Consider the following 15642-nt stretch of genomic DNA (forward strand, 5'->3'; position numbering starts at 1 on the left):
AGAGACCTGAAGAATGAGAAGGTGACCCGGCTAAAGGGGGAAGACCCTGAGAATGCTGGAATGCTCCGGGCAGAGGGAACAGAAAGAGTAAAGATTATTTGAGACAAGCGTGGGATACTTGAGTTACTCTCAGAAGACTGGGGTTGGGGGCAGCCAAAACGCAGAGAGTGAGGAGAGAGAGGCAGGAGCCCAAAGAGGTAGCGGTGCTCAAATGGTCGGGTCCCTGTGCAGAGTGGGTCCTTACCTATGTTGTGGCTTTGCCCAGCAAGTACAAGAGAGCGGAAGCAAGTGGTCAGAGCCAGAGGGAGGGGCAATTGAAGCCAAGGTAGAGAAAGAGGGAAGTGGGAACATGAAGGTGGCTGATGAAAACATGGCAGGGGGGATGGATAATGTCCCAGTAGGGCTGGATGGATCAGGTCCCAGTGGGGTTGGAGAATTGTTGTAGCGGGGATACTAGAGAGAAACTGAACTGGAAAATTGGTGGTGATGGTCCAAAAATGGGACCCGTGGAATTAAGACTTTTTTTTTTTGAGGTGGTACAGTTGTTGATGACGTAGTTAAAAGTGTCACACAGTGCATGGCTGAGGTGGGCTAGAGGAAAATGCTGTGTTTTGTGTGCACTCGGGTCAGTGGACAGAGAGGCAGGTGGGTTAGATAGAATGCCTATGAGGTTGTCGAAGGTATCAAGGGAATTGATGGGAGACATGAAAATACGTAGAGGCCACATCTCTGCTGATTGATGGGGAGTGGTGTGTTTCTAGGAGATGACAGCGAGGGCTGATGTTAGGTGGCATCATTGGATGGTCTGTACTTCAAAGAGGAAGGTGGAGAAATGGTTTTGAAGGGCTTGAAGAGCCAGAAGGACACCCACCTTACTCACAAGCCTGGTGGGCATGGGGTGTGCACAGGAAGGTCATGTTTACTTACAGTCTGGCTTTAGTTAGAACATTCAGAGAAGAGGCAAAGGGACAAGAGTCTTTTGTTGTTGTTGTTGTTGTGTTCTGATGACAGATCGTGAATTCCAGAGGCCCCTGTGAGGGTTTGGAAGTTGTAGACCAGATTAGGGGATGTCCTGACTTTCTGGGGATGAAATGAAGATGTCTGGGGATGCTTGGGCTTCTGTTAGTAACTGATTTAGAAAAAGATGTAGAATGTAAGTCATGATGGGTCTGTGTTTATTATCGCCCCCATTTGGGGGTTGGTTTTGTGGCAGTTCATGGGGCTGAGGCTGGTGGTGTGCACTCAGGTGAGGGCCAGCTGCGGGGAGAAAGACCAACGTTCCTAAACCGCTGTCTGGACAAACAAACAACTTTCAAATGAAACTTGGTAGAATCTTCAGATGTTCTGAACGTATACCATCCAGTACTAACTATATGCTAGTAAACCTTATAAAGAGTTCCAAGAAACACAATTTTGGCAAACGGATTCATGTGGAAAAGGAAAACTTGATTTCTGGCAAATGGGCCCTCAGTGGACTGATGCTTGATGAACTGAGCTGCTTCCCGCCTTGTGTCCCGCAGGGGAGTGGACGCACCTGAGACGTTCCTTAGACGCTGTCCCCCTTCCTCTCTCTCTACTTTGAAAGCCTCTGATTGGCTCGTCTTGGGCATGTGCCATCGCTGTGGCCAGAGGTGTGGTTTTAGGATGAGTGGCGCTACGAGAACTTGGGTGTTGGAAGGGAAGAATTTCTCTGGGATGGAGAAGTGGGGCGCGGACCCTTTCCTTAAGAAAGGAGAGATGCTGGACCAACAGAGCAATATTCCTCTGCAGTGATTTTTTTTTCCAGATTATCGTTCCGCCATTTGACCACAGAGAAGGGTCGATTTAGAGAGTTAAAAGGGCTCAGACCCTCAGAACCAGGGATTGCTCCAGGATAGGAACCCGCAGTCCCTGGACTTGCATGCCCTGGAGTGTTTCTGCCTTGGATGGCTCTGAAACATCTGCTAAACCCCCACTCATCACTTATCAATGTGTGTGCTCATATTTTCTCCCGAAGTTCATGCAAATCCATTTTATGAATTCACCCACACGACTCACTGGCCAAAATTACTTATGCGGACGTCTGCTGGAGCCGATGAGCCTGAAATCCAGACTCCTGGCCTGGAGTTGGAGCAGCGAGGGAAGAGACCCAAGGATAATTAGCCGGGGCTCACTGTCTGCACGGCGCCTGGGGGATTTTAAAACACAGGAAAACTCCCTGACTTCGGTGCTCTGTCTGTTCAGTTTGTTCCTTTTCTGGCGGAGAGGTTATCAATCGAGTGCAATTTATCTTCGCCCTTGTCTGAGCCAGCTGTTATGAGAGGAGGTGTCTCAACCATGTTTTGAATAGGAAGAAATGGATGTTATTTACTTCCGTGATGTCAGTTAATATGTGAGTGGTTGGGGTCATTCCAAGTTCCAAGCCTTCCAGCTTATCATAAAGTATACCTTGCCTTTCCTCCCACCTAAAATACATGGATAAATTAAGGGCTCTTCTATTTTTCTAGCTTGGAGCATTGCTCAGACAACAGATAACTAATTCAAGATCTCTTAATATCATATCTTCAAGTGTGATGCAGATGAAAAAAATGCTTTCCAAGTGGGCTGGGTACACCCAAGATTACACGGAAAACAACCATTAGCTTTGGTGCTGGCTGTTTTCATTTCTTAAGACAATTCTCGTCAACTAGGGCTAGCCACAGTATCAAGTAGCAGTCAGAGAGGCGTGGAAAAAATCCTTTCTAAGTGAGCGAAATAAATCACTGCTCACTAACAGAGATATTTAGGAAGATTAATTTGAATTGCTTTCTCCTCTGGCTACATTTCACAACAGTCAGAATTTATCTTTTGAAGGTTTCCCAATCATCCGAAAGAGATGGATTAGACTGAATTCGTTACACAGGGAGAAACGTAAAAACAGAAACATAAATTGGAGTCTAATGACCACGGTTTGAAGCATTTCACGTACAGTGCTCTGAAGACTACTGGAATCATATTTTCCATGTCTGACGGCTCTTGACTGTAAGCCCTGATGATTGTTTTTGAAAGCAAGGAGGTTGCATCATTGGATGTGGCATGTGTCATAGCATGATGTCACAGTGAAATGATAATCTGGGTGAAATGATTTTAACTAGTATTTGGCATAATTTAAAAGAGAAGGATTAAGAATTCACGCCACAGTGACGTTCTTACACCCTGAAGTCTAAGAACAATAATCTTCCATAATCATCTTTTATTTCTTTTTTCTCAGTAGGTATTGGCGTCTTGTTTGGCATAACTGAAGAGCTTTGTGTTCTAAAGATCAGTGCTCACACGATGTTATCCTTGTTTAGTATCACCGTAGAGAGTTAGGCTTCTCGAATGACACCCGTTTGTGGACATGTGGACATTGCCTTGCCTGACAGCATTCCTCCATCTCTTTTCCAAACAGCACCCATCTTTTTCTCTGGGAATCCATTCCTTCTCTACCTTTGGTCCTGCGGTTTGGGGGGGACTGACCTCCCCCTCAGTGTCGGGGTGCGGGTGTATCCCCGTGATCTCTGTGGCTGGCTCAGGCATTGATGTTCCCTAATTCAGGTGGAGGTGTGGGAGGTGATGACTCTTGGGGACTCTGGGAGAGATGCTTCCTCTTTCTCTAGAAGGGCTACTAGGAGTAACACATTCTCTCCTGCTACGTGTGAACCGGTAAGTACTGAGCCCTGGGAGCTGTCGGTGATCTGTCCCAGCAGCAATGGGACAAAGCAGGCACAAGAGAAAGCAGAGTGGAGGCCCCAGAGAGCAGGATCCTTGGTGATTGAAGTCTCAGCGGAAAGCTCTCCAGTTACATGAGCCCAGCATGGATTCCTGGAGCTTGGAGGAGCAGCTTAAAGAGAGCAGTTGCTCACTAAATATTGTGACCCACTGACTATGTTAATGACTGGACGTGTCTCGTGTTAGTGAAGCCTGGAGCTTGAGAATTCATTTAGAGAATAATTGTTCTCCAAAGTGAAAGGGGAAAAACAATTCACCGAAATTCTTCTTTAAATGAGGAATCAGCCACCCCCCCCAAATATTTTAAATTTAAATTTAATACATTAATATGTGAGTTATACACAGATTTCCTGGAACCTGCCAATGGGCTACAAGCAGTTCAACGTTTTTTTTTTTTTAAACAAATGTCTTATTCGTGAACACCCACAGTTTTGCAAATGTCGGGTGCTCTGGGGAAACTGATAGCCGTGGTAGTCTTTAGTCCTGTTTGTTGAATACGTCTTATTCTATTTTCTGAGCACGTGGTAGGGTTCTTCCTGGACTCCGTGCCGTTGAGTGGGACCATTGGCTGATTCTTGGCAGTGAGTTGCAAGCAGAAGTGATATGTGTCATATTTGGGATAAATATTTAATTACCAGTGCAAAACTCTCTAAAGCCCTTTGTCATGGAGGTGGCTACACCATCAACCTGGGTCTCGAGGGACAGACACGAGCAGAGTTTCCCTGCCCACCCAAAGTGTCACGTAGTTGTTATAAGCCATGGAGGTTTGGAAATTGTTTGTTACTACAGTGTTCCTAGCCCATCTGGATGGATCCAATACCATGATTGAGTTATAGGCAAAGAGACTAAAGCTGAATTCCCGTAATCTGTCAGAGAAACTGGCTTGGCAAACTTTCACAGGCATTTCAATGGAATGATACGTTGGGTGTTTATTTTCCTGAACCAGGTTTTGGCATTGAAGAGACAGAAATATGCCCCTGGTTCTTCAGACAGTCTCCAGCACAAGGATAAGTCAGAGAAGCTCTATGAGAGTGCTAGAGTAGAAGAAAGAGGGGAACAGACAAGAAATGCCATGTGGGTCAAATGAAGACAGAATTTTTGTGTTTTTTTTGTTTTTTGTTTTATGGGGGAGAAGAAAATCAGAAAGAAAGCGGAAGGAGATTTTATAGTGTTGTAGGATATAAATTAGGTAACCACAAATTTTCTTTGAGCCGTATCAATAGATGGGCTACTTATGTAGTTACTTTTGGTTACCATTCAGTGCTTTGGGTGTTTTTTTTCTTTACATAACTTGATTGAAAGGCTGTAGGTTCTAACATTTATTAGGGTTATATGTGTAATACTAAGAATATGATTTGCTTAGGGTAAAGGCTTGATTTAAATTTTTAGGAGCACTGATTGAGTCTTGGACATTTCCACTTGTGGAAAAAAAAAGGGCACACAATAAGTGTTTTAATTTTTATTTAGTAAAATTTGGGTATGTTTCCGATATGACCCAGAAATTCTACTCCTACGTATTTACCCAAGAGAAATGAACACATACGTCCACAGAAAAACTTATACTCAGATGTTCATTAGCAGGACTTTTCATAATACTCAAAAAGTGTAAATAATACCAATGTCCATAATTGAGGGATGGATAAGCAAAATGCGGTACAGCTTTGCAATAGAATACTAGTCAGCAATGAAAAGGAAGAAAATACTAAAACCTGCTACAACATTTTTGAAGTTGAACCCCCAAAACACTTGCTAAGTGAAAGACACTAGACACAAAAGACCACATATTATGTGATTTCATCTATATGAAATGTCCAGAAAGGCAAATCTATAAAGACAGAAAGCAGATTTGCTAGATGGTACCTGGAATGAGGAGTGTGAATGAGGACTCACTTAAATGGGCATGAGAGACCTTTTTGGGTGTTGGGAATGTTCTAAAACTGAATTCTGGTAATGGTCACACAACTCTGTAAATATACTAAAAAAAAACTGAGTGGTATTCTTAAAGCAGGTGAATTTTATGATATGAAAATGACACCTCAGTAAAGCTGTTTAAAAATTTAGGAGTTCACCATGGAATATACTGTTTCTTTTAATAACGTGTAAATAATTTAGAATCAGGGAACTTCCATGGTGCCTGGCATATAGTAAGTATTTGATAAATGTATACTGAGTTGAATCAAAGGGCTGGAGAGGTCTATGTGTGTGCAGGGCTGACTCCCAAGGCAGTTGGGTTCTCAGTTGGAGAAGATGTAGCACAGGGCGTCTGACTTTTCTCTTCCTGAAGTTTCTACATCTGCTTAGCCAACTGTGATCATCAATTGTAAAGTCCACATGATTATAGTGAACATATGCTGTCTTGTAGCCACACAGCATCTATTACCTTTGCCTTGTTAACAGTATCAGAAATTTCTTTGGGGCAACACCTCTCTCTATTCTCAGTCCATTTGGTTTGAGTGAGGCTGACTTCACCTTTGGTACCTGGGATGGACAGGTGAGTCAAACTCAAGTGGATCAGTGAATTGCAACCTCCCTAAGCACTGTGATTGGTCTGGGGTGGACACGACCCTTGCTGGTTCTTTGAGAATCAGGCTGTGGACTTTGGTTCACACTTCAGGGAAAAGAGACTCTTGCTTTGTGGACTTAGACCCTTGAGGACCTGGTATTTAGAGCTTTAGGCAGGTATTCTTCATCATGTGAAGCTTGAGAATAAGGCCAACCTGGAGGAAAGCACAGCCCAGAAGTGGAGAGAGCTGGATCCTAGTGGCGTCCTTTGAGCCCCAGGAGCCAGCCTTCCCTGCATGTTCTACAAGCCAATGGCCACTCTTTATTCTTGGGTCGGTCTGGATTGTGTTTTCAGTCAATTGCAACCAGATCCCTGAAACAAGGATGCTTTTTACTTCCTGGGAAAAGTGAAGGGCTGGGGATATAAAAGGCCCCACAGTGTCTGTGTCTCTCCATTTTTAGATATGCATACTGAGCAGTGGCCGGGGAGGAGCTAATGAGTTCAAACCTGAAATCCTTGTCGCTTTGAAGCCGGAACTGGGGCAGGTCACCCATCAGCTTTTATTAGTACTAATGGTAATAATTACAGCTACCATTTATTGGGTGCTTAATCTGTGCCAAAATCTATTTCAAGCACTCTAGGTACAGACACTGGGCTGAGGGTTTACTCGCTTCATTTCATTCCGTCATCCCAGCAAGTTGGTGAGTTGGTGCTACTGTTGTCCCCATTTTATGCAGGAAGGGTCTGAGGCCAACTTGCTGAGCCTAGTAGTGGGCAACACTCCTTGTTATGTTCCAGGAACAGTTTTAAATACTTTATGTGTTTTATTAGGAGGCAGGTACTAGTATTATCCCCATTTAGCAGATGAAGAACTCGAGGCCCTGATTGGAGGTAGTTGCTCAGGGCCACACAGCCGGTGAGGGCTGAGCTGGCCTGTGAGGGAGGTCCAAGATCCAGACTGAGAGCCATCTGACTTAAAACTCGTGCTCATAAATATTAAGTTCTACTGCAATTAAAAAAAAACAGCCTTTTAATTTTGGTGTAACTTTAGATTTATAGAAAATTTGCACAGACGGTAGAGAGAGTTCCTGACTACCCTCATCCAGTTTCTTCTAATGTTATCATGTCACATGACCACGGCACATTTGTGAGAACTCAGAAATCAACACCGATGCATTACCATTAACTAAGAGCCTCACCTATTTGCATTTTACCAGCTTTTCCTCTTTTTCTCCCCCCTCCCCCCCGTCCAGGCTCCCATCCAGGATACCTCATTGCATTTGGTTCTGCTGTCTTTTTGAGAATTCTTTTCATGTTGTGAATCTTGGTTTGGAATTATAAATGCAATGTTTGCTCTTGATTTTTTCCTAGTTGGAAGAACAGAAATGATTTTTTAAGAAAATTTCAAGTGCCAGTATGTTAAATAGCTAGGAGTAAGACCTGGAGCTTGAGCTATTACTGGACCATTCACAAATGTATTAACTGAAAAAAAATTCAACCTTCTATATTTGCTATATTCATTTGTTTCCCCTGAAACCTCTCCAGTTTTAATGCAGTTGTTGTTGAATTTCAGCAAGGCATTATTCCCTTGGATTTGTCACATGTGAGAAATGGGCCTCAGTGAGACCCCAAATATGCCCTAGGAACTTGACCCTGAGCCAGTGTTTTCACCTGTGTCATGGCCCAGGGCCAGCCTCAGGTATACTGAATCTCTCAAGAAGTGTGGCCCTGGAATCTGCATTTTAAACAGGCGCTTCAAGTGACTGGGTCCATGCTGATGTTAGAGAACCACTGGGCGGACCTCACGTGTGTAGGAGACATTCCTGAAACAAGAGTCTCAAACTGAAACAAGATAAACACACAGCCTGATACCACTGCTGTGGTCAGTCACACGTCTTTATTCTTCACACTAGTGTAATTGATGTAAACCGTACTTTATTCATTGTGCCTGGGGGAGGGAGGCGGAAGACAAAACGAGAGCATTTTAGGACGTGCTGGCTGCCTGAGTGTGGCATGGGGGACCGGAATCTGCTTTCCCTGGTCTGATTCGACGGTCTCCGTGTCCCGTACAATACAAATATCTCTCCACTCTGGGTGTGCGGCTAATATTTGCGAGTCAGCGACCACATCTAGTGCTCAGTCAGTGAAACAACGATCTTGTTGATGGAGGAAAAATGAGCTAGTTCAAACCATCCTTTATTCCAAAAAAAAAAAGAAAAACCAACAACAACTCAAGGGATTTTTCAAAAGTAATTATAACTAGATAACATTTTAGAACCCGATTCATGAAGAAGAAATAAGTCCACTATACTTAAGACAAATATTCTCTGTAAAGTATAAAAATTTATCTTATGTATACATATACCTATATATGTATTACTTGTAAGTGACGTGTATGTGTGTATATATATATTTACACTAAGCACCTAAAAACTATCACCTCATATAAGCTTAGTGACAATCTTTTGAGATTGGTTTATCTTACTATTCCCGTTTGCAGGTGTGTATCTCAAACTCAGGGAAGGGAAGTGACTCGCTCAAGTTCACCTAGCTAGTGAGTCACGGAGGCGTGATGTGAAGCCAGGTGTAGGCCCCAGAGTCTGTGCTCACAGCCGTCGTGTGGGTACCTCCCTGTCAGAGAGGGCGTGATAATCAGTGTGGGGGCCAATGAATGTCAGAGGGATTAAACTCTAGACCCTGGCAGTGACCCTCCCCGTGATGGCCACACAGGATTGCTTGTTTGTGCCAACCGTCAAGATGTGGCAAGTCAACAGAAATACAAATGCTGTGGCACTTCCTCAGCAATGGTAGATGAACTGAAAAATGAAATTATCCATGGCTGGTAACTAATTGTGAATATAATAAGGTTAAGGCTGCTTCTAGGGGTCCGCAAATGAAAAGAACATGACAAAGGCAGAACGCTACAATGAGGTTGTACAGAACGACCAAGGCGACAACTCAAGATAAAGGTAGCTTGCCTCACCTGTGACTTTCTCTCACGCCTCCCCAGCTCCCACTCTGCCTGTTATTACACGCTCAGATTTCTCAGTGCCAATCTTCACAGAAGTGTGGTTCTTGCCAAAGGACCTGGTTTTGTTTTGCTTGCTAATAGATATACTTCTCAATGAAATGCAAATTGGACTTTTTTTTATTTCATCTAATGCTTCCTCCTCCTGAAAAGACATTCTAAGAAGTTGCCACACACATTGAATAAAGTATCTGCGGCTGTATAAACAAGACCATAACGAGAGTTCTGGGCTGATGTGGGCAGCATACCACCTGCAAAACAAATGTGAGTGTCACCTGGGTTGATTTACGTGGGCTGCATGCCACATTTTATCCTGATGGCCCTTGCTCTCCTAAGGCACAGGTGCTAGAGAGACAGTAATGGATGGTGCCTCTACCTGCGAGCCGTACCCCTACTGTACTAGGTACCATTACTGTAAGAAGTGGCATCATTCATTTCCTGCTAGGAAGCTCGTCGAAAAGCAACCCGTAATATTTTGTAGTACGTTGAGCTCTGCTCTGCCTGGCTTCTTCTTAAGGGAATTTTCCTTGACACGTTTGAATGAATTTATGAGCAGGAAAAATATTTTAATATCCTGATGAAAAATAAAACTGTAAACAATGTTTCATTACCACCCAAAGGATATGAAACACTAAATGGGTGGAAATCATTATCATTAGGTTTGTGAGAGACATTTGAAGCCTTTGAAAAAATCATGTTCCTTGTAGACAATTTAGAAGATGCAGAAAATTTAAAGAAGAACTTTATGTCACCAAATAGATGATGATACAGACTCATGGGGCTCATGCTTTAATGTATTTTTATTCCTGGATGGAAATTGCCCTTTTTTAAAAAAGAAAAAAATTAACTGCCCACTGTTTGAACCCTCTTCACATTTTTGAAGATTTCATTTGCCAAATTTGGCTTTTCCGCTCACTCGTACAGCTGGATTGCAGAGCCATGATGCTGTCTCGCCTGATGGGATGAAGCTTCCCCTTCTTTGAATTGCAAGCCATGAAGAGAAGGAGCGGAGACCCCAGAGGGTTCCTGGTGGTGGCAGGTAGCAGCAGCGCATTGTTACCTGCTGGAGTGCACCGCATTTCCAGGAAACACGGGACAAGGAGCGGGGCGCGCTCTGCAGTGGAGGGGGACCGGGTGGAGCTCAATGCTGCTGCTGCCACCACATGGGTTTCGCCTGGCCTGAGAATTAAGGGGACATAAGACAGATTAACAGGAGAAAAGCATACAGATTTATTTAATAGAAGTTTTACGTGACACAGGAGCCCTCCTACAGAAACGAAGACCCAAAGGACCAGTTAGAGTTGGGTACTCGTATGTGAAATTGGACAGAGTATTACATTATTGAAAACGTGACCAAAGGGATTTGGGCTAGAGCAGTTACTGGTGGAAAAGTGATGAGGATGATAAGGGTTAGTTTAACCAGGTCTGTTTGTACTGGTTTTTCTTGGCCTCGACTCCCTGCCCTTGGTAATGAGAATGTTACTTTCCTGTGTAGGGAGGATGTCTTCCATATCGGGGTTTGATCTTCTGCTTTCAGGAGGGTTGGGAGTCAGAGCGCCCTTCTTGCACCTGCTGTGTTTTTAAAGTGCCTTTAGCTCAAAATAATTCTTATGCCAAAGTGGCACGTTTTGGGATGGCACATTCTGCCACCCTTCACCACTTTTGTCTTTCCGTGTCCCGAGACCGACCGGCTGTGTAGGCATGATTTTGCTTTGGTTCTCATTTCTACTTCTCCCCCTTTGTCTTAGCTCCGGCTGCTGTAACAGAATACTACACAGCACACATTTATCTCTCACAGTTCTGGAGGCTGGGGAGTCCAAGATCAAGGTGCTGGCAGATTTGATGTCTGGTTAGAGCCCACTTCTTGGTTCATAGATGGCTGTCTTCTTCCTGTGTCTTGGTGAAGGGAGCTCTCTGGGGTCTTTTTTATAAGGGCACTAATCCCATTCATGAGGACTCTGCTCTCGTGACCTAATAATCTCCCCAAAGCCCCACCTCCAAATACCATCACTTTGGGAATTGGATTTCAACATATGAATTTGGGAGACCCCCAGCATTTAGTCCATAGCACCTGGTTCTGCCTCTTTTCTAAGCCTGATTCCAGGAACCCTCCTAAGAATTCCCTGTGCTTCTCAATAGCCTTTGAATAGATTCCTTTTTTCTACTTAAATCAGCCAGTTGTCAATTTCTATTGCTTGCAACAAGGAACCCTGACGGATATATTTCTAGTTTTTTCATATTTGCATATAGCTGAGTTTTCCTTTTTTTCTTAACTTGGAAGTTAAAAAACTTGCAAGCATTTATTTTATTTGTTTGGTAATCCAAAACGAGATCAGATGTTTTGATCTTTGTACCAGCTGCTTCTAGTTCAATACATGCAGTGCCCTATAGGATCGTTCGAAATATGAGTTAAAACATTCTCTCAAATCCTCCCCTACTTCCTTTAGGGCATCAGAGATTGATCCCCTTTTGATGATTTAAAGTATCTTTTCATAGGCCTGAATATTTGTATCTGGTGATACTTGGCTTACGGCTGCTTGTGACTTTCTACTCCCACTTGTATATTATGCTGGTTTAGGGTTGTTAGGGTTAGCAAATAAGAATACAGGATACCCAGTTAAATTTGAATTTCAGATAAACAGTGAATCATTTTTAGTATAAGTACATCCCGAGTACTGCATGGGATATTCTTACATTATTTTATCTCGCAGCTCTTATGCTGATTGTTACTTGCAGCCTCATGGGCTGCTGTCACTCCTTGGGGTACAGTGTACTTCTGAGGAGTTGTATGGGGACCACCACTACCATCTTACAGTACACACAACTCCCACATAGTTTTGGGAATTCACACAGCACTTTCTTCCTTTTCAACTCGATTCCAGCTGTGTAATCTGTGGAAGAAATTCCTTAAAGTTTCCGGTACATGAATGACATCCTTTCTATTTTCTCAGACTACTAATAGGCTGTTTACTTGGAAGTCCAGATTATCCAATACTTCACATGTTTCATGAAATACGTATGATGTGTGTACACACACGCACACACACACACACACACACACACACACACACACATATGCTGGCTTCTCACTTAATCTGCAGGAATTTATATGGTGGTTGTTTCCCCCTTTTATTATACATTTGGAAGCTCCCACCTTGGACTGTATCCACAGCACCTCAGCTGCAAACCCAGCTCTGAGGTCATCGAATCCACTTGACCCCTTTGTCCACCTGCATCCCTTGCACTAAATAAGCACAAACCCAACCCAAATTCCCTAATATTGCTTTTGCCAATATTCCAACAGGTGCCAAAAATAAATGAGAGAAAAAGAAAACGCAGCCTCCATTTGGAAATGCTCAGCAATTTCCCTTGATTTACAAAATTAAGTAAAGGCCACGTCCTTTGGAAAGTTTGTTGCTTTTTTTTTTTTTTTGACATATTCTGCCTTTCTAAGAGGAAAAAAAAATATGTGACTGAAAGTAACTCTTACAGACAGATGGAATACATTCTTTGTTTATTTTTAAAAATCAGTGAGATATGCTCTTCTTCAGAAATTCATTCCTGTCATTTGAATAACTTACAAATACTGGACAGAAATTCCAAAGGCCTGCAGGGTGTTGGGTGACTCCGTGACCTAGGCGAGAATATCGGTGTTTGTTTTTTTCTTGGAAGAGCTGCCTGAGGGCTTTCAATGGAGGTACTAGAAGGTTTGAAGAGCTATTTGTGTTTGATTATTTCTGAGAACTTTGTTTGGGTATAGATGGAAAGAAAACAGTCAAAGGAGGATAAACTCATTATTTTTGCCACCAAAAAGAAGCGATAAAGTAAGTTCCCAGTAAAGCAAGTACAGGTGAAAAATTCTGAAACCTTTTTTTTTTTTTAACACCTTTATTGGAGTATAATTGCTTTCAATGGTGTGTTAGTTTCTGCTTTATAACAAAGTGAATCAGTTATACATATACATATGTTCCCATATCTCTTCCCTCTTGCGTCTCCCTCTCTCCCATCCTCCCTATCCCACCCCTCCAGGTGGTCACAAAGCACCGAGTTGATCTCCCTGTGCTATGCGGCTGCTTCCCACTAGCTATCTGCCTTTACGTTTGGTAGTGTATATATGTCCATGCCTCTCTCTCGCTTTGTCACAGCTTACCCTTCCCCCTCCCCATATCCTCAAGTCCATTCTGTAGTAGATCTGTGTCTTTATTCCTGTCTTACCCCTAGGCTCTTCATGACATTTTTTTCCTTAAATTCCATATATATGTGTTAGCATACGGTATTTGTCTTTCTCTTTCTGACTTACTTCACTCTGTGTGACAGACTCTAGGTCTATCCACCTCATTACAAATAGCTCAGTTTCATTTCTTTTTATGGCTGAGTAATATTCCATTGTATATATGTGCCACATCTTCTTTATCCATTCATCCGATGAAGGACACTTAGGTTGTTTCCATCTCCGGGCTATTGTAAACAGAGCTGCAATGAACATTGTGGTACATGACTCTTTTTGAATTATGGTTTTCTCAGGGTATATGCCCCGTAGTGGGATTGCTGGGTCATATGGTAGTTCTATTTGTAGTTTTTTAAGGAACCTCCATACTGTTCTCCATAGTGGCTGTACCAATTCACATTCCCACCAGCAGTGCAAGAGTGTTCCCTTTTCTCCACACCCTCTCCAGCATTTATTGTTTCTAGATTTTTTGATCATGGCCATTCTGACTGGTGTGAGATGATATCTCATTGTAGTTTTGATTTGCATTTCTCTAATGATTAATGATGTTGAGCATTCTTTCATGTGTTTGTTGGCAGTCTGTATATCTTCTTTGGAGAAAACCTCTTAAGTATTCCAATTTGGGAAAGTTTAGCCACAGTGATTCTAGAACAAATGTTCAGGGTCAGCCATTTTTAAGAAATACAACAATGATAGGTTGAAAGAGATGAAAATGGTCTGGTCTCTGTTGCCCCTTTCCCAGGATGCAGTAGCGGTTGACCACAGCAATGGCTATTCAAACCTATACTCTTTAACAATATCTATGCTCATCACTAACAAGGATGAGTTTGTGTTCAGAAGAAACTTACCTTTCAGATTCCCTTGCAGCTCATGGTAAACATGGGAGAGAAAAGATCAACAGCTAGATGACAGTAGAAGTCCCTGAGGAGGGTCTTTCTTCCCAAAGGAAAAGGTGAACCCACCAGAATGTTTCCGTTGTCCTTGCCCTTTCCCACGATCCAAGGATAAGAGGTGACAGGAGCAGTGGAGTGGATGCTGGAGCAAAATGTTAGCAGAAACCTGGGTCCTAAGAGATCACTGAGCTGGAACACCGGACCTGGCTGTCTTCCTGCAGAAATACAAATCTCTATTTCTTTGCGTCATCTTTAGTCAGGGGTTCCGGTCTCTTCACGTCTCTGATTTGCCTTAAATCTTTCTGACTTTTCCTCTGCCCATCAGCTGAGAAAACTCTTAGGACTCCTGTGATTGGATAAGGTCCACTTGGAAATCTCCCTTTTGCCGTAGAGCATAACTCAATCACTAAAGGGATATGTCATCATCTTCACAGGCTCCAGGCACACCCCAGGGGAGTAATTACACGAAGGCGAGGGTCATGGGGTGGGGTCTCTTTTAGAATTCTGTCTACCGCACCCACTAGGGAAAAAAACACTGCCAGTTAGACTGTGGAACGAAGCAATTTTAAAAATGGTCAGTTGTACTACTGTATAGTACAGGGAACCCTGTTCAATGTTACTTAACAACCTAAATGGGAAAAGAATTTGAAAAAGAATAGATACATGTATAGTATAACTGAAACACTTTGCTGAGCACCTGAAACTAACACAACATTGTTAATCAACTATACTCAAATATAAAATAAGTTAAAAAACGGTCAGTTGTATACTCTGGTTTCTCTTCAGAGTGTATAAATCTTCCGCCTTTTAAAAATGGTCAATTGTATGACGTATCCCCATTTCAGAGATATTAAAATGTGAAAAAATATGCATTTTAATATCAGTGAAGTATATCCTTCCCAATTTATTACCCATATTATTGATCTATAATAATTTGAGGAAATTGAGACTCAGAAAGTAACTTACCTGAAGACAGAAAGCTGATCAGAATTTGACCCCAGCTACTTCATCTTCGATACCAGACTGCCAGCCTGAAAGACCAGATACTGGGCAGCATCTCTTTATGTGGGAGCGGGTGGTGGGGAAGGCTGCCCTTTTCCCCTGCGTCTCCCCTTCCTTTCCTTGGCTTCTCAATCAGTGCCTCCCTATCTGCCAAAGTCCAACAGGGGGTCTCCATGCAGGGGCCCCTCCCACCGAAGGTCATGGATAAAATAGAGAAGAGTCTGCAGGACATTTAGAGGCGTGGTTGATATGGCCCTGA

This window comes from Phocoena sinus, chromosome 15 (assembly GCF_008692025.1).
Source record: "Phocoena sinus isolate mPhoSin1 chromosome 15, mPhoSin1.pri, whole genome shotgun sequence".
Taxonomy (NCBI): Eukaryota; Metazoa; Chordata; class Mammalia; order Artiodactyla; family Phocoenidae; genus Phocoena; species Phocoena sinus.